Source organism: Mugil cephalus, chromosome 4, assembly GCF_022458985.1.
Source record: "Mugil cephalus isolate CIBA_MC_2020 chromosome 4, CIBA_Mcephalus_1.1, whole genome shotgun sequence".
Taxonomy (NCBI): Eukaryota; Metazoa; Chordata; class Actinopteri; order Mugiliformes; family Mugilidae; genus Mugil; species Mugil cephalus.
In genome coordinates, this window is record NC_061773.1 from 9,945,500 (window position 1) to 9,964,200 (window position 18,701).

General features: G+C 40.3%; 1 protein-coding gene across 5 annotated transcripts in view; it reads right to left on the minus strand.

Moving 5' to 3' along the window:
* The window catches only part of LOC125006143 (potassium voltage-gated channel subfamily D member 3-like), an 82,490-nt gene that overhangs the window by 40,183 nt on the left and 23,606 nt on the right, over positions 1-18,701 (minus strand). The window lies entirely within an intron of this gene.

The window sequence follows — 18,701 nt, forward strand, 5'->3', positions numbered from 1 at the left end:
AGGGACACGGCGTATGAACACAGGCCTGTGGGTTTCCTGTTTGTGATTTTTACCATATTCCTCGACTTTGTCCCTCACCTTGTATTTCATTTCAGTCTCTTCATCTTCCCATCTCATCTCTCAATCACTCGCTCCCTATGAGTCCCTCCAACTGCAAGCAGAAGTGTGAGCAATATGTAACAGCATGGAAATATGAGCTACCCAACAGGGAGAGAAGATGTAGATCTGATACATGTGTAGAATAAAGATGGTTTCCAGCCTGCCTAGTTTCACTGGACTGTCGCCCTTTTAATGGATTTTTAGGCTCTTCTTTCGGCTATAACCAACATTATTTCTGTTGTTACTGTTGTTAATTGTACATCTTAAATGTGTGTATGTTGTATTTCGTGTCCCAGGCAAACCAAAAGTGGTGAAACAGGTGGAGCCTAAGTGGAGCTGGGGTGGGTCGGTGACACCTGGGGAGGCAGCAAAGTGACTCGACTATGACGCAGATCAGCCATGACCTGAATTAACGTTGAATTTGAACGCTAACTTTAACCTCGTGTAATTTAAGTGAGTGGGTTACATAAAAACGCACAGTGAATAGAAGAATGATCTAAATAGAACGAAAACCTTAACCGTGTTTATTTCTGTAAGTGGGTGGATATTTGCAAGGGCCTGAGAAACTCATTTCATGGGCAAGAGGGAGTCTCAAACCAAAATCGCGAGCCTTGGTGATTGAGGAAGAGAGAGCAGCTGACGAGTTCTGCTTCACAAGCGCAGGGATGGATCTTAAACCGGCCGTAAAGTGGAGCCCTTTTACATGGACGCCTATGGGGATTGACTTGCTATTAGAGTCAGCCTCAAGTGTCCATTCAAGAAACTAAACTTTTTGATACTTTCACACTGGTCCAGATAATGACTTTACATCCAAACTAATTTTAAAATTTGGACAAAAGTGGGATCCACAAAAACAGACTGGATGGTGGAGTATTCGGTTCCCAGAGGATTAGATGTTTTTTTTTTTTCTGTAAAATGTGTTAAAGATAAATATGTAACTGCTGTCTGCCCATCTTCAGACTGATGAAAGCTAATTCAATGAAACAGCAGCTACAGGAGTAAAAAGAAGACATAAATCACTTTGAAAAGTAATGCAGATAAAAGCTGAACCCTAGCTGGTTGCAGTTATACATTAGATGTGCTCAGAGGATTAAACTAATAGGGCCCATTATATTAGCTTCGCTTTACTCTTCTTCTTTTTTTTTTTCTGTCAGCCAAATATATCTGGAAATAGGTTGCTGAATTTTTTGCTGTTACTGCTATATATTTTTTCCTCTAAGCAAGAGCCATAATGATGTAGTATATGAGCTTGGGAAATTCCACAGGGACAATGTTGGCGAGTCGAGCTGTAGCTGAATGTCTGACTGAATGTCATCAAAATGAAGTGAATCTTAAATAAAGTGGTTGTCATATCATGCCTTGCTTCTCCTGACCTAAAAGAAACCCAATTAGACCTGCCTTTCAAACATCACTGCGAAGCACAACAACACTGCAGCTGGCACTGCAGTGGACTTTGATAACTTGCATTCCTCATTGCATCAGGCCAGAACACGATGCCATGTGTGTCTCAAACCGCTCATTAGTTACTGCTTATTAGTTATTGCTTACTGTGCGACACGAAAACATAATTACAAAGCATGACAAGTGCAGTATGTGACATAAACAGGACAAATGAGCTTCATCATACAACAAACCCTTGTGGATTTTGAGCTCACGCCCACAAGCCAGTACAGCTTTATCTTTAAACCCTGAAGGAGATATACTCTGTGTGTCTGTGCACCTGTGCCTCACGCTGATTATATCCAATAATGTCATCAGTTAGAGGTCATATATCACGATGTGTTTGGAGGCTGCTGTTAAAGTCCGGGCACCTTGAGACATGCGGGCAAGGGCGGCTAGATACAAGCAGGGGGAATGGAGTGAGATCTATAAATGATGAAGAGCATGAGGGTGGACAAGGCCGGCCAGATGCTCGCGGTGGGGCTGAACTGAGATGTTAATTTAAACTTCCACTCAATACAAGAAAAGAGAGAAGAACGACTTAATGTTATATTTATGAGTGTGGAAAATCTATGTACAAAAGCTACTTCAGTATGCATCAAGGCTGTTCCCTAAGCTTTGATGATACGCATCATCAGTCAAGAGGCCTCTGCTTTATTCTAGGTGGTGTTCATAGCGGTGCCATTTTACACAGAGCAAAGCAGGATAGCGGCATAGCAGGCCATAAATACTTCGCAGGCTTGGTTTGACCTCACTGCAAAACAAACTGTTATCGACATAGAGAGGGTTGGGGATAACGCAGCACCGCTAATTTCTGATTGCTGCTCCGAGGCCGGCGCAGAGTGCAGCAAAGTTTGTTAAAGTAGTTTCTAACAAGACGCTGGTCCAATCTTCTCTACTGCCGTCTGAGCTGTGCTGGGACTTCAGGCCTGAAATTTTGATCAGGACACGGACCGAACCGTTTCACGAACAATGACGGAAAGTTATTATAAATCACTCCTTCTTTTGAATGTCGAACTTTACCTGATAAAGCTGGTCCTCGGTATATGTATTCAGGATGTGGTACTTCAAAGAAAAAGCTCTTCTCTCCATAGCTGGCACCAGGTCATTTATATGACTATAAAACCACGGATAGTTCAGACCCCTGGAGGACAGCCTGGAGGCTTGCTCTATAATTCAAAAGTGTTTTTTTTTCTTTCTTTCTTTTTTTTCAGTTTATTTGTCACAAGTGTGACAGGAAATAAAGTGTTCATTCTCATCTTTCTGAGATCAGTCGTAACTCTTTGACAATGTGGGAAGTGGAAAGTAATGCATGTTATGCTTAATGAAAGGACGGAGGGGAAATGAAATAAAAAAAAGAAGACTGAATCTGATCAGATCATTTCGGGAATAGCTGGAGGCATGAGGAAATCGGGTTATACAAATGACAAGCGACGTGATGTGAGAAGCGATAAAGGAAACATATACGTGCTTCACTGCAGAACAGAAGAAAGTAAAGGTTGCACGTGTGTGGCCCTGCCCCACTGCCGAAAATAAAACAAAAGGCATAGCACAACAGTCAGAAATATACTGTTATTGATTCCTCTGAAGCTCCACACTCCCCCTCGCACCACATCTCTTCCATCATCCCCCTGCTTTCATCTCGTAGAGGCTGGGGTTGGTGAAAAGGAGAACAGAACGTGCTCCTGCTATCCGGCGCTCTCTGCCCACTGTGGTCCTCAGCAGGGGAGTCCACAGACCGGCGAACCCCTCCCACTCCGGCTTTGAGGCCTCATTTGGTGCCCTTTCGGGCTGACCTCGACCTTTAGCAGTCAGCAGAAAGCCGCGAGGAGACCAGCTCTCTGTATCTCATTCCATTTTTTCAAACAGGCTTCAGTCATTGAAACACTTTGAGCACAGTCACTAAAAGTATCTGTCAGCGGTGATGACTGATGCTGTGTATTCGGGCTGCATATATTAGAGTTAAAGAAATGAAACCTTAACTTAGAAAAGAAATAACGAGATCTAACCGGCGTATGAGATGAACCACAAATGAGAAGAATCAGAAATGTTGTCTGATGGCGTATGAGTCACACAGTAGGTGCTCACTATTGTGTATTCTCCTGAGTCTCCTGAGCTAAGCCTCTTAACTAAAATAACTCTCAACTCTGACCTTCTAACATATAATTCAAACACCATAAAGTGACATGGCTTAACAGTGCACTCATGACACGTGAAATGTGGTTTGCCGTTTACATGCAATTGCTTAATATCATGTAGAAGTGGAAAAGTAAAATGCGGTGGAAACTGATTTGGACTGTAATTAGTAGAGTGGTGCAAATACCTGGACACTAAAAAGTAAAAAAATACCATATTGATCAGATGTTGTTGACGCAAGGTGGTGAATGACCGAGAGAAGATCTAAACACAATCAAACAACAAACCAACTGGCAGAACCGACACAGTCACCTACACCTGTAATCACAGCAAATTCAGTTAACCTGGGAACTGCACCATCTGGCACCATCGCAGGACCCTGCGGTGGATAGTGAGGGCAGCCGAGGAGATCATTAGCATCGCTTTACCCTCCACAACAAACATTTATGCCACACGCGTGGATGACAACGCACATCCCTCACACACGCTTCTCCGTCCTTTCCTACAGGAAAAGGTAGGAGCATTCAGGCCCACACAACAAGACTGCAACAGTTTCCTCCCACAAGACTCTTGAACTCTGAAACTGGACTGAACGTACACAACGCACCACACACATTCACTCACAGCTAGGTGTTGTAACGCCTAATTGACTTTGCACTGTGCCTCGTTCTTGCAATGTTTGTCTGCAGTGTTCAAACTGTTTGCCCTGTTTTGTATTGTCTGCACACACACTTTACGCTGAGTTACTTGTAAGAGGAACATCCTTTCATCTCTCTATGTACTGCACCTGCTATATGTGGTTGAAATGACTATAAAAACCACTTTAACCTTTGACCGTAATACAACATTTCACAAATTCAGGAAAGTCAGGTAATACAAGTCAGCATGCAGAATATTTTTGACTGAATCCCTGGTTATCAGATTCCATGCAGCAGAGCACAGTGAATGGAGTTTGTCACCCCACGGAGAAGCTGAAGGTGTGTAGCTTGTTGTCTGCAGCTCTTCATCTAACATCACTGTGGCTGCTCCTTCGTGTCCCATTACCTCCCGTAATATCCCAAACCGACCCACTGAGTAAAGTGCCAACAATGACTTGTGTCTTTTTGATGAGCAATAGGAAAGGGTTTGCATTAGCAGCGAAACAATGTCTATTGTCGGTGGATGATTGAAAATTCTGCATTCATATTCAGGAATCTGTTTATATAAATTACATTAGCAGAAATGTAATGCAGATCATTTTCCGCTAATGTCTCCAGACACTTAGTTCATAATAATCTAAATATATAAATAGGCTGCCTGGCCAAAAAAAATATAAATAAATAAACAAATAAAAATGGAATTAACTACTGCATAGGTGATTATGTTTGTCTAGTCAAGTTATTTAATCCCACCTGATGCAATGAGTAGCTTCTCATTTCCTAAACAACCATGTAGAAAGACACATCCCGTGGTTGTAGAAAAGATATTAGTCTCGCTGAGAAGGGTCATATCATTGACATGCATCAGACGGAGAAAACATCTAAGGATGTTGAAGCACAAACTAAAACTACTAACATTTGGTTGAGAGCTGTACAACAAACTATTAAAAACTGGAAGGGAAGTGGGGAGTTAGAAATGTGGTCTGATTGATGGTGATCACTTAATATTTGGTGAAATCAAGTCAAAGAAAAACATCAGTAGAACTCAGAGTCATGTTTAATAGTAAAAGTAAGATGATTTACACACATACACTGTGAAGGGAACTCAGGGGACTGAACAGCTGTGTAGCCTTAAGAAAAACACTAATCAACCCCCAAAAAGGCTTTAATTTGCTGGGTAGCACAAAGATTGGACTCTGGGGCAATGGAAGAAGGTCATGTGCTCTGTTCCAGAGTGATGGGGCATCAGGGTAAGAAGAGAGGCAGATGAAGTGATGCTCCCATCATGCCTAGTGTCTACTGTACCAGCCTGTGGGGTCAGTGCTATGATCTGGGGTTGGTGCAGTTGTTCAGGTCTTGGTTCAGCAACATTATGTCCAAAGAATGAGGTCAGCTGACTACCTGAATATATTCAACGACCAGGTTATTTTTCTTCCCTGATGACACAGTCCATATTCCAAGATGACAAATCGGGATTCATGGGGCTCAAACTGATTAACAGTGGTGGTTCAGGGAGCATGAGACATCATTGTCACACATGGATTGACCACCACAGAGTCCAGACCTGAACACCATTGAGAAACTTTGGGATGTGCTGGAGAAGGCTTTGCTCAGTGGTTAGACTCTTCCATCATCAATACAAGATCTTGGTGAAAAAACGCACAACTGGATGGAAATAAATCACGTGACATTACAGAAGCTTCTCATCAAAACAGCGCCACGGTGAATGTGTTTTGTAGTCAAAGTTAAAGGAGTGTGTGACCATTTTTTTGGTGGTGACTTTATTTTTGGCCTGGCAGTGTATGTAATCAATGTTCAGTCATAGTGACTAGACAGAGATTTATTTAAATTGATATTTTCAAGATGATACTATATAATATAAAAAAGGTATTTGTTTTCAGGACCTCCACTCAAAATGTTGCTTCCTCCTTATAACACTTGAACGATTCTCCTGATAAATTAATAGCAGTTTTTGTTAATTGCAGTTTTAGTTTTTAAGTGGAAAATTTGCTTTTCTAAAGACCATTTCAGTCAGTGTTACTGACAGAACACAATGACTCAGCATTGTTTCAACATCCACACAGACATAAAAGCCTTTGAACTTTAAGTTTGTTCAATTGTCGTCTATTGAACACAGCTACAACTGAAATCAAAGAACTCATTCAACCTTTGCCACCACTCACGGGCACTGAGTGCAATTCACCTAGAACAAGGCCCTGTACTTTACAAATCAACTCTGTTTTTCCTGTCTGGGGGCGTCTGTAGTGTCCAGCTGTCAGTGGCTGAAAGAGACGCTTGTTTATCGCAATCAAACAGAGTGAACAGAGGCGCTGCAGATTCCACACATTACATCCAGCCATAGCTGTACCTCTTCCTCCAGTGAGAAAATAAAAATGAGGGAAAAAAAAAAAAATCCCCGCAACACAGTGCACTGAGATCAAGGCTCCAGCGGATGCAGAGCACAGGAGATGAACTTATTTTCTGCTGTATACACAGGGAAACAGAAATTAATCTCAGGACACACTGTACAGGCAAAGTCAGAAGGGAAATAATCTTTTCAGTATTTTTTCAACCTGCCTCGTTTCAGAATTCAAGTCATTCTTTCTTTTAATACAAGACATGCCCCCGTGGATTTCGGTGGTCAGAATGATTAACTTTCTAACAGAAACTATTTTCCACTATCTCTACTTTCCGGTGTTAAAAGTTTGTACAGTGTATGTGTGCAAAAGGTCACCGTGACCATATACTCTTCTAAAACTGCTAATTCCGCATCTTAAAGTACAACGGCACAATAGCTTTCAAATTGAATGACGTGCTATATGTTGAGAAAGCTTCAAGGCTGCAGGACGGACACAGTGAGTGAAAATTAAGCTCTCCCTTGGCGTTCAACAAGATGACACCAAAACAAATAGATGAATATAAAGTTTTACGTTAACATTATGTATCAACATATGAGTATATACATTCACTTGCCACTTTGTTAGGTACACCTGTTCAATTGCTTGTTAACACAAATAGCTGACAAGCCATGTGATTGTGATTAGCTGATCATCTAATAGGTACACCTTGCTAGTAAAAGGTTGGACCCCAACAAGGTGTACCTAATAAAGTGGCCGGTGAGTGTATATAAACATATAAAATGTATTAAAACCTCACAGTATATTAACATTTCAGAAAACATCAGTAAACACGTCATGACTAGAAAATTTCCACTTGCAGATCTGCTTTGTCTTCAAACGACGCATTGTGTCCGATGGCTCGCATCCATCCAGAAGTCGCGAGCTTCTAAAACAAAAGTGTAGTACTTTATAACCACAGTCCATTTTCAGCAACATAATGAAAATCCCCTTACATGGTAGCTTGGGAATCAGATAACAAGCTGCAGTGGATATATTCATTAAAAAAAAGAGGGATTTGGATTCACAGTATGTCAGAGTTACCGCAAGTACTACTGGCTGCGAGTTTCCGTACATTCCTCGGCAAGTTTTCCTCAAATATCGATTGACAGTATTCTACAGAAAGCAACTTTAGATCAGATGTTGTGCTTCCTCCTCAGACATTTGTCTTTAGTAGTCATTTTGCAGTGTTTGATTTCAGCATATATTCAATACACAACCACATCATTTGGTCTACTGTCTTAACAAAGCGCAGTTAACCAAGTCAGCTTGAGCGCAATATTGCCTTTTAGTTGTTATTGCAGGGTTTTCACTTGAATACTGATCGAAGCAGCTGGACAATTTACAATGCAGTCTGCCGGCTGCTCACAATTGGGGCAACAAGAGTGATTTTAAAAGTTGGAGTTGGAGTCTGGCATATTTATTATTCAGAAGCTGGGCTAACTTCCACTAGAGTTTTTTTCTACATCAGATTACACGGCATTTTCGAGTCTGTTATAGTATCTGTTTTCGTATTCAGTCTTATCTATTAGGCTGAGTGCGTGCACATACTCCTCAGCATTGGTTTCATTTACGGGATGTGCAAGCTGTGTGAAAGCACAAGTGTGCGGACACATGATTAGAAAAGTAATTTTATGTCTGTGCGAATATGGAATTCGCATGGAGCTTGTAAGTAGTCTAAGCAGTCAAGGATGAATGCATATTGAAACTCAGATCACACTGAACTCAGTGTTCACGGAGGCCCCTGGAGGATACTGAGCAGTGTGATCAGGCACTCATCTGGCTCAGCCCTTGCCTGCAGCCCAGGGGACCGAAGCCTTGTGCTAACGGTGTGATACCGTATGTACACTGCACAACCACAGAGTTAAACTCACTTTAACAGATGGCCTCCGGCACTTTAATTAACACAAACGAGGATTTAAGCATCCACTGAGTTCTAGGTTCAGTCATCAAATGTGTGAACTGTACTTTTGTGTGTTGTCTTGCAGCTGTTTATGTCTAATTCCAAATAAGCTCCGTCTTTGATCTGGAATTAATTTGTGTCAAGATTTCATCTCTTACTACATGGAACAGGGCAGAGGAGCAGTATCAGTGTATTATGCCACATAGGTTTCATTGTGTACAAAAACCCATTACCCATTATCATTTACCAAAAAAAGCTATTTTTTTTTCCCTGAAAACATATGTATGCAGTCTCCTGCTGTGTATATGGCAGCATTTTGCATGATCTGAGATTATTTTCCAACACATTTGGGGAAAAAAAGGATTATAACGACTGCATTTTCGCTACATCTGTAATAATATCTATATTAGCAAGTCGCTGATTTTTAATTTTCTGTTCAAAGCCTTGGACATTCCACATTACTGCAGCCGCCCTTAAACTGCTCATCAAGTAGCCGAACTGATAAAGTCTGCGGAACCACAAAGGGCCAATTCATGTGGTGACAGTGTTGAAATATGTCTGACTTTAAATTTCCCTTGGCAACTGTGCAGAGGGACATACAGTAAAAACACACGCGGTCATCCATCTCTTGCTATCACCTAAATACTCCCAGGTGCCAACTGTGAGTATTTTTAGCTCTCACAATTAAATTAGCATTCATCTTTCATGCTGTTAAAAAAAATAAATAAATAAATAAAAAAAATCAGGCGCTATGGACAGCTCACCTTGGCTGCTGGTGCTCTCTGCTGCGTGGCTTCCAGGTAATTTCATTATGCGTTACGACTACAGTGTACTAAAAACAAAGCGGTCCAGAACACTGTGAGCACGGAAAACTGTCATGTGGTAAAATAATAAGAAGTAATGCATTTTATTTATATAGCACTTGTCAAAGACACTTTTCAGACACAAACTAAAAATAGAAGAACACAATGAATGACACGCTGGATAAAATGTGTAGGATGCAGCGATAAGGAACAATGTGAAACAGTTAAACGTTAAAAGCAATCTTAAAAAGTTCGCATCAGCAGAGAAGGCTCTGCCTCATAGCTGTTGAAGTCCTGTGACGTAGATGATGATGATAAGATTTTCTAACTGGCCATACACGTCACTCATAAAACAACTCATTTTACAATTTTACCCACAGCTGAAACAAAGTTATTATTGTCTGTCCAAAATAATTTCAGCAATAGGTCAAATATATTTTTGATTTATTATCTGATCTTCTCCAGTTTAATATAATAAACCATATAGTGATCTGTCATAAGCAGCAGGAAGCTGTGACAGCTGTGTTTTTTTTAGCAGCAACCAACTGGCCATAGACTACTGAGCATGGTTTCATCTCACTGTTTTCAGAAAGATAGAAATACTTAAAAGGTAAAAAGCAAAAACTTGCCCAACTTGAATTGCCTATTCCCGCGTGCTTTGAATTGCACTTTGCAGGTTAATCACTTGCCGAGTTGAATCCTCATGGAGGCAGGCCACTATATTAGCAACATAAAGCGACGAAAATCACCCTGAAACAATTAACGGCTGTTTGTTTCAGCCAGTTGCAAATAGCTGATATATTCGTCTAATTGCCCAACTCTTCTCCCGAGGCCACGCAGGAATACCTCCTATCTTTGCTGTGCCTTGGCAGGAAACCGGGGGCCTCTGGCTGTGTCATGATAAGGAAGTGTCCACCTGCTCCACCTGTTTCAAAAACAAGTAATAGCTGGACTATATCAACCACGTTTTCATTTCCTTGTACCGACAGACACCAAACAAAAGAATGCAGCCTGGCTTGAACTCAACACTTCCTGCTCTTTATCCATTTCAGCAAAGTAACTGTTTTATTTACCCTATAATTGTTTTTATTGGGCCTATTAACTTGTTCTGTTGTGTTTTGAGACCTGAATAAGACTGAATTAGCTCAAATTGCTGTTGCAGTGCTTTTACCGTCATTAGTTTAAATCCCCGACTGCACTTTATTTCTTGTTGTGTTTCATTATGTTTTAAGCCCCGGCATAGTTTATTTGCATCGTTAATTTTTTTCCTTTCAGTTTGTGAAATAAAGCTGAATGAGTGTCACTTTTGTCTCTGTGGACCTCTGGGTGACTACGCAGAAATGTGAACCTCGAGGCTAGAACCACTCACACAGTCGATGCTCCAAATGCCCCGAGGCAAACTTTAAAGTAATCACTTTGAAATCAAATCAAACAGTAGAGCACGCACACCTAGCCTCGAATGTTGTCTTCTGTTGGAGTTAATGATTTGTGATGTAGGACCTCAGCCTGCATATTAAGATGTGTTATCATCTAAGTTAATGGCTGTGCTGTTGATTCATGACTAAAATACACACACGCACACCTATCCATTTTTCAGTGCATCTGAATTCAAAGAGATGTATTTTTTATTTTTTTTTTTTAGCAACAGACAGCCTTGAATGCTGACAGAATATTATTAGTTAGCAAACATGTTGTTGATGAGGTTTTGATCGCTGTGCCTGCAGGATGCCACCTGTTAGGATGCCGGCAGACATCCATCATTGGCTCCATTTACCATTCACCATTTTTCAGGATCAAAATGAATCTGATAAGATACAAACCGATCTGCCCCAACATTAAAACCACTGACAGGAGAAGCGAATAACATTTAATACATCTTGTGAAAAGTCAGTGTTCCACTGGGGAAACTTTTGGACCTGGCATTTGTGTGGATGTTACTTAGACATGCAGCACCCACCTAGACTAGACCAGACACCCCCACCACATAGCAATGACACTCCTTGAAGGCAGCAGCCATCCCCAGCAGGATGCACAAGGTGTGGACTTGGCCTCCAAATTCACTAGAGCCAAAATTGATCAAGTATCTGTGGGATGATCCACAGAGGCCCCTCCCCTCAACCCATAGGACCCAAGGTTCTGCTCAGTGTGGAGCGATCTATACACCACGTTGGAAATATAACAGAAGAAGAAGAATTTTTGCCCAACTTTACAGACACCACTGAATTAATTCAATGAACACGATGAACAGCGACAACAACGGCCGAAATAATTCCAGACATGGAGTGCTTACATACTCTATCAGAGCTCTTTGTCTTATCATTGCACCTCATAGTCAATAGTCTGGTGAGGAAGAAACCACAGCAGATATCACTTTAATCTATGGAGGGATTATAGAAGCCCTCGTGTCGGTTAACGTCAGTGTTATTTGTTTGTTCTTTGAAACAGTTCCTCTGTAGTTTCATGAAAAGCTAAATGTCAGAGTTAATGTGTCTCTGAACAACAGCTGCTTTATCTTTTCGCCCGTTTGCCACGAGAGCCTGTTGCACCACTGACTCATCACGCTGTGTGTATACTTAAGGGATGACATATTATTTGATGGAGTAAATTGGGTCTCGTTGTACAAGAAGGGCAGAAGGAATCGAGAGGGAGGAAGAGAGGCAGACTAAGACGTGCAAAGAGTTTTGGTCGGTGGGCTCAATAAGTTCATTTGAAAGCCCGGAACATTCATTGTGCTCGAGTGGTCATTTCGTGGCTCATTTATAAAAGGGCCAAGCATTCATCCTTAGCCACTCCACCGTTAACACAAAGCAGTGTCTCATTTCTGTTTGCTGATGTTTTGCAGTGTGTGACTGCGAAATGTTCAGAGGAAAGAAGGTCTAATCAGCAGCACTAGATGGTTTGGTTGGACCACTCGAGCATCAGATGCTGTAGGAGGGATCGAAATCAGAGGCAGACTAAGCACCAGGAAGTTTAAAATCCTACTCTGCTAACAAGCATACAATGCAGCTCTGATAAAGGGGAACCAGGAAGTCCTCTGAATGGAACTGTATAATTGTGCGGTGCATTTTCCTGAGTATTTTCATTGTATGTTTCTTTCTGCTTTACTTCACTCAATATTTTGCACTTTCTACACTGAAAAAAGGAATTTGTTGGATCAACCTTAAAAAATGACTTCAATTAGTAACACATCTTAAGTTAAACAACTTAGGTTTGCAAGTTAGATTAACACAACTGATTTAAGTCAGATACAGTTAATAATTTGAGTGCTTTGAAATGAACAGTTTACAACTTAAATTTAAGGCACATCCACTTAGAAACGTATCATTTTCCAAAATACTATTTTTGACAACCTGATAATGAGGTTTCAGGAACAGTAGATTTTATAGTCACTGGGCTAGAGGCGGGGTACACCAGAGAAACAACCATGGCCAATTTAGAATCAGTCTTTGGAGGTGGGATGCAGGGAGAACATAAAAACGCCATGCAGAAAGTCCCGAGCTGGACTTGAATCTGGACCTTTTCACTGGGAGGCATCAGTGTTAACCACAGATATACTGTGCTGCCCCAACAAAGGGCCAATATACAAAATAAGTTCGATTCACATGCTCCATGTGCTTCCATAACATGACCCATTGCCATTTCTTGGCCCAAAGGAGCAATCGTAGTGTGTTTGAAGATAATGTTTAGTATATTAATCTGATGAGGGAGAAATTCTTTAAACCAAATAAATTGATTCATTTACAACTTTCAGGACAAAACTTAGAGTAGAAAAAAGACATTTGGCCAAAAGAGGCCAAAGGAGTTATTGGACTGTTTTGTTTACTTTTGAGATGGAGATTTTGCTTCATGTATAATATAATAAGTTTTTAAAATACGACACATTGCTAGGGATAATAAGATTTCCCATTCTTTCACATATTGTATATTTCAGGCGACGTTCTGACAGCTTCGACAAAGAGAGATTTTAGACTTCTCACATTGTTCCAACAAACATATTGGTGTGTCAGAGACTGATTTTCTTCTTTGATTCTGTTCCCATGAATCATCTCAGAATGATCTATTGCTTCTGTTCAATGAATCGTACGACAACAGCACAGTAAGGTGCTGCTTCCTCTGTGTATTAAAAACCTAGCGATGCAATGTATATATTGTTCTTTAACTTGGTGGCCTTAACTGCATTAACTAATTTCCCTAATATTACTCTACTACAGCATTTAACTTGGGAAACATTTATTATGCAGAATACAGTATTTCTGTTTTCTACTGCATTATGTTTAAAACTGGTTGAGGTTACTGTCATTTCTCTACTAGAGGATCACTGCAGCAGAGGGAACGGAGGTTTAATCCAGCCTGGTTGAAGCGATGAGACATAAACAAGCAGCGATAGAAATGAAGTCCTATCAGGCAACAAAAAACATTCACAGCAGAAATCAATATTGCAGCAAATTTGAGTAATCGTATGAAGTTTCTACCACACCTCAGGTTTTCACTTGCTATTTTGTTCAGTGCTCCTCTGCATTTATTGTTGTGGTACGTTTTTCGAACTAGTTTTAGTTTCACCAAAAACCCTCCCGCATTGATTTTTGACCAACTATTCAATAGCTTATTTATTTAATTATTTTTGGTTAAGCTGATACTGAGTGGAGTTTTGAGAGTGTGAGAAAGGGTAGATGCAACAGAGGCAGGCTGAATGGAACACGAGGGTAACGTAACGTCAGACTACAACACTGCTGTGAACGATTTCCAGTATATCTAGTTTAGAAATCAATCAATATACCGCAAAAAGTTAATATACTGCCCAGCGCAATATGCAGCAGATAAACCTAACATCCACCACAGATTAATGGCATTCAGAGCAACAAAACTTTTCAAAGTGATACCAGCATGAATATATTATGGTGGAAAGGTGCAGCATGAGGTACTCTCAGAACTATTCTCTTGACACATGCGCAGCAGGAGCAATTGTTAGACCCAGCCATGGTCTTACAGTAAAATACAGACTCAACAAGTCTAGATAGGTCGCCTGCTTTCAAATTTACCAGGCGATTGGCAATTTCTGTGTTAAAAATGGATGTGTAGAAAAGAGCTATCCTTCTTCCGGCAGCGGTGAAACTGTATCTGAGCCAGAGCTCACACATTCACAATGCTTTCCAGGAAGAGCACCAGGCAAGACAGTCTGTCTTTTGTGTTTGTCTTGAGGACAGTAGAGGAATACGTTCCTGACAGCTCAAGGGAATGAAGCATTGTGCTGCTGCTTCGTCTGAAGAGACAATGACAGAAAAGAAAAGGCCACAGGAGACTATTTAAATGGAGTCGCTGCGTCTCCATGGTGACTTGCCGCTTTCAAGAGCTGCCCTCGTTCCTCCAGCCTGACGTGGTGCTAACGCGCCGTCGCTACCTCTGTCCAAACACAGACAACGCCTCACGATGATGAGGTCGTATTGGGATCACTGCGACGTGTTGGAACTTTAAAAGTGTTCATCGCTCAGACAACACACTGACTCATATCTCCCTAATTCTTTGCTTTTCAATTCATACAACTGACTCAAAAGTGTTTTTTTTTAAACGGGAGGTTGTTAATATTTGACTTCACGCTTCTGATTTTTAATTGTCCATTGACATTGGTGGCTGAAATGAAAAAGGAGACTCTGTGACTGGCTGCCATATAATTAACATTTAAACTGAAGTGTGATATTTTCTTTCTAAAACAATGCTTTTCAGATGTTTGCTATAGTCATATTAATACTTTGTTAACAGTTTTAATGTTACATGAAAAAAGAAGCTGCTCCCTTTAAACGTCATTAACAAATGAATGATACGTAGAAAGTTTGGCATTGGACGTAATGGTGATTACGATTATTGCAGCTAACCAGGTATCATCCTAATATAGTTTATTCATGTGCTTTTTGTTGTGTTTTTGCTGCTTGTTATTAATGTATGGCGAACTTGAGTGCCAGAAAGGCATCTAAAATGAAATGGATTCTTCTTCTTGTTATTTATTATTATTAATGTTACAACCTTGTAACGTGGTGTCAAATAAAAGTGTGTAGTTGTGTGTAACTTTGTTTTTGTATATATATATATAATATAGGTCATGATTAAACTTAAAGCAGATCAACTCATTCTAACTGAGCTTGAGCCTATTTCATACGCTCTCTAAACATGTACAATTATTAAATAAATAGGCCTGAACAAATGATCAAATCAGTAATGACAGTAACTAACAGGTTTTTTTCTACACTACTGACATTTGACTGATTTAACTTTTAAATCATCATCAAATAAATATCTAAAATTTTCATGGTCAACTGATCATAACCAAATTAGACGCATACTTTGAGCTCATGTCACATTAAGTGTGAAGTGTACGATGTTAATTTGTTTTTACCAGTGATCTAGTTCATTTCATTTGATCAGCCTTATTACTCATATGGATAAATTCCTTCCAAACAAACAGATCTTTGAAGCAGAGGAAAGACTGAAAATACAGAATACTAAGTGAATCCATAGTTGAGGTGTTTTTAACCCTCACACTACAAGCTAAAAGCGTTTCATTTTCTCTGAAATAAACAATAAAGTATAAGAAGTGGATAAGGGACAGTGTCTCAGTCATTGTGAGGCAGAATCCACCTTAAGATTTTGGAGTCAGCATCTACATTTTATGTGTATCTCGCAAGCTGAATTGAACTTGATCAGTTAATCGGGTACTCGTGGTAATTTCATTTTGACATCACCCTAAAAGACATCGAAGGGCCCATCTCTGCCATGACTTTCACACACTACGCAGAAATAGTAGGACACATCATGTCATTGGTGTCAGTGTTGACATTACAGTTGTGAAGGGAATTTCCACAGCTGTTTAAGACAGAAGACTGACATCTACAACACATACAGCAAGCATGTGCGCTCACAGTCAAATGTCACTGTGTTTCAAATGTCACAGTAGCACCAAGGCTTGAGTAATGGCTGCTGTTAAGGCATTCTTTCACTGTATTCTTTTCGTGAAACATGCCATGCTTTCATAGGTAACTTTGTGGGCATGTGGAAATAGAGAGAAAACACTATTTAAGAATAGATTTGAGGGGCCCGTTCTTGGAGACCAGCGCACTCTTACACCAAGATAAAACTTTTGTCTGTGCGCAGCAGGTGTTTTTGCTCAATGTACAACACCTTGAATGGAACGACCTTGGGAGGGAAATAAAACATTTAATAAATTAATACGTTCCAGTGTTCCAGTGAAAGAAAGGGCTCGGTGCTGACACTGTGAAAGCTACCACCATTCATTTACACCTGCATACAACCTCTCTGTCCTTTGTAACAACATCATGCACATTGAGGTTACATAAGACAGCCGAGTCTTGGTGGGTTGTGGAGTTTGCAGTATAGTTTAATTTGGGTTTACATCAGACCAGGGTTTTGGCCGTTGAAATGTTATTAGAGGGGGTCTTGGGTCCTGTGGGTTGAGGGGAGGGGCCTCTGGGGATCAGGCTTGTTCCAGTACATCCCATGGATACCAGTTCAGTTTGGGATGTAGTCAATGTGAAGGCCAGGTCAACACCACGTGCTGTTTACCCTAAACCGTTTTTGCTGCCATCAAGGAGTCATTACTTTGGGGTGGGGGTGTACGGTCTGGTCTAGGTGGAACGTTCATGTCTAAGTAACATCCACATGAATGTCCGACCAAGTCATTTCCCAGAAGAACGTTGAATTGTCATGAGTTGGTCAGTTCACTTTATCATTCACATTTATTCACTTCTCCCGTCAGTGTTTTTTTTTTTTGTTTGTTTTTTAACGTTGTGGCTGATCGCTTTCCTCCTCACTATAATGATGGTTCACAGTTTTAGCTTTTACTGAAATGTCTCAACCAAAATTGGACAGATTAATGTCAACAGCATGAAGAAAATATATGTGTTTTTTTTAAATAAAACATTTCCATCTATCAAAAACTTGGCAAAATGCTGGTTAACGAAGTACCTGCAGAACGAATGGCATAACATCAGTCTCAGCTGTAATTACTTTATATTATTTGATGACATGCACTGAAAAGATGAGTCACATGTGAACACAAAAAACTCTTGACAGCCCCGCCAGACCTATGCTATGTCCAGGGGGTGGTAAGCTGCAGTGTAGTGTAGAGTCACTGCTGAAGTGACGCTCAAATGCTCATTGTAAAGTAGTCATCCATTTAAAATGCACAACTAAAACGCATATAATGACATATGCCACTGGTTGATGTTTGATCGTGTCACAGGAGCGCTCGGAAAAGTTCAACTATTATCTGAAAATTACTTGTATCCTGTTTTGTGTTAGTAGTTGGAACCCACTGTTTGAACTGAGGACGTTTTTTAGATAGGAAGTGAAGTATCCTCAAGAATCCAAGCAAATCCAGTGACTTTGCCTTAGTGCTAATACATATATACAATAACCTGAGAGATGGGTCTAGCAACTTGACACAAATGAGTGACACACAACACAATGTGAACTTTCTATTTTCATTCTTAAAAAATACTGAAAGTTTAAGAATAGTGCTTATGAAAGTAAATGCAGTCTCGCCGCTCAAAGACATGAGACTAAGTGGACTTGGGTTCAAACACTTGAGAAGCTACTACTATCAACATATAGCCATTTTTAAATGTCGTGAAAAAAAGTAGCATTAACACATGTACGGAGAGTGATTTTAAAGTCAACGTTTCTAAACAAACAATAGTTGGCAGTTGAGTAGATGCTGCTTCAAGAAAAGGGCAAACTTAATTGAGAACCATACTTTATGACTTTATGATCCTGTAAACAGACTCACTGAAGTGCTGGCACCGAAAACGTTTAATACAAAGAGTCCTCACTCATCAGTAGTAAGCACTTTACGTCCACACAGCTGGAGAACTCACTCAAGAGAGAGCGCTGCTCCTGAATATGCTACGTTGATGTGATTGAATTCTGTCAGCCGAACAGATTTGTCATTGTAGCTTTAACTAAATATAGTCGTGAGGGAGCTCTCGTGTAACCTCCTATAAAGGATGTCAAGGATTTCAAGGATGAAGGAGCAAAGCTGGTGAGAAGAGAATAAGTAAAAAAAAAAAGGTGGATTTCCAGAGAATAGAAAAAGAAATCTTCACAAGGCGACGTTTCAACATGTGGTACCCTTTAAATGAACAAAGACTGTTTAGACAGCGCGCTGTACAAACGTGGTTCTCATCCCACTAGCACTGACCTATCTCAGAAATTATTTTTGGTTGATTAAATTCAAATCAGAATTATTATTGAAATATGTCATTAATAAAACTAGGTA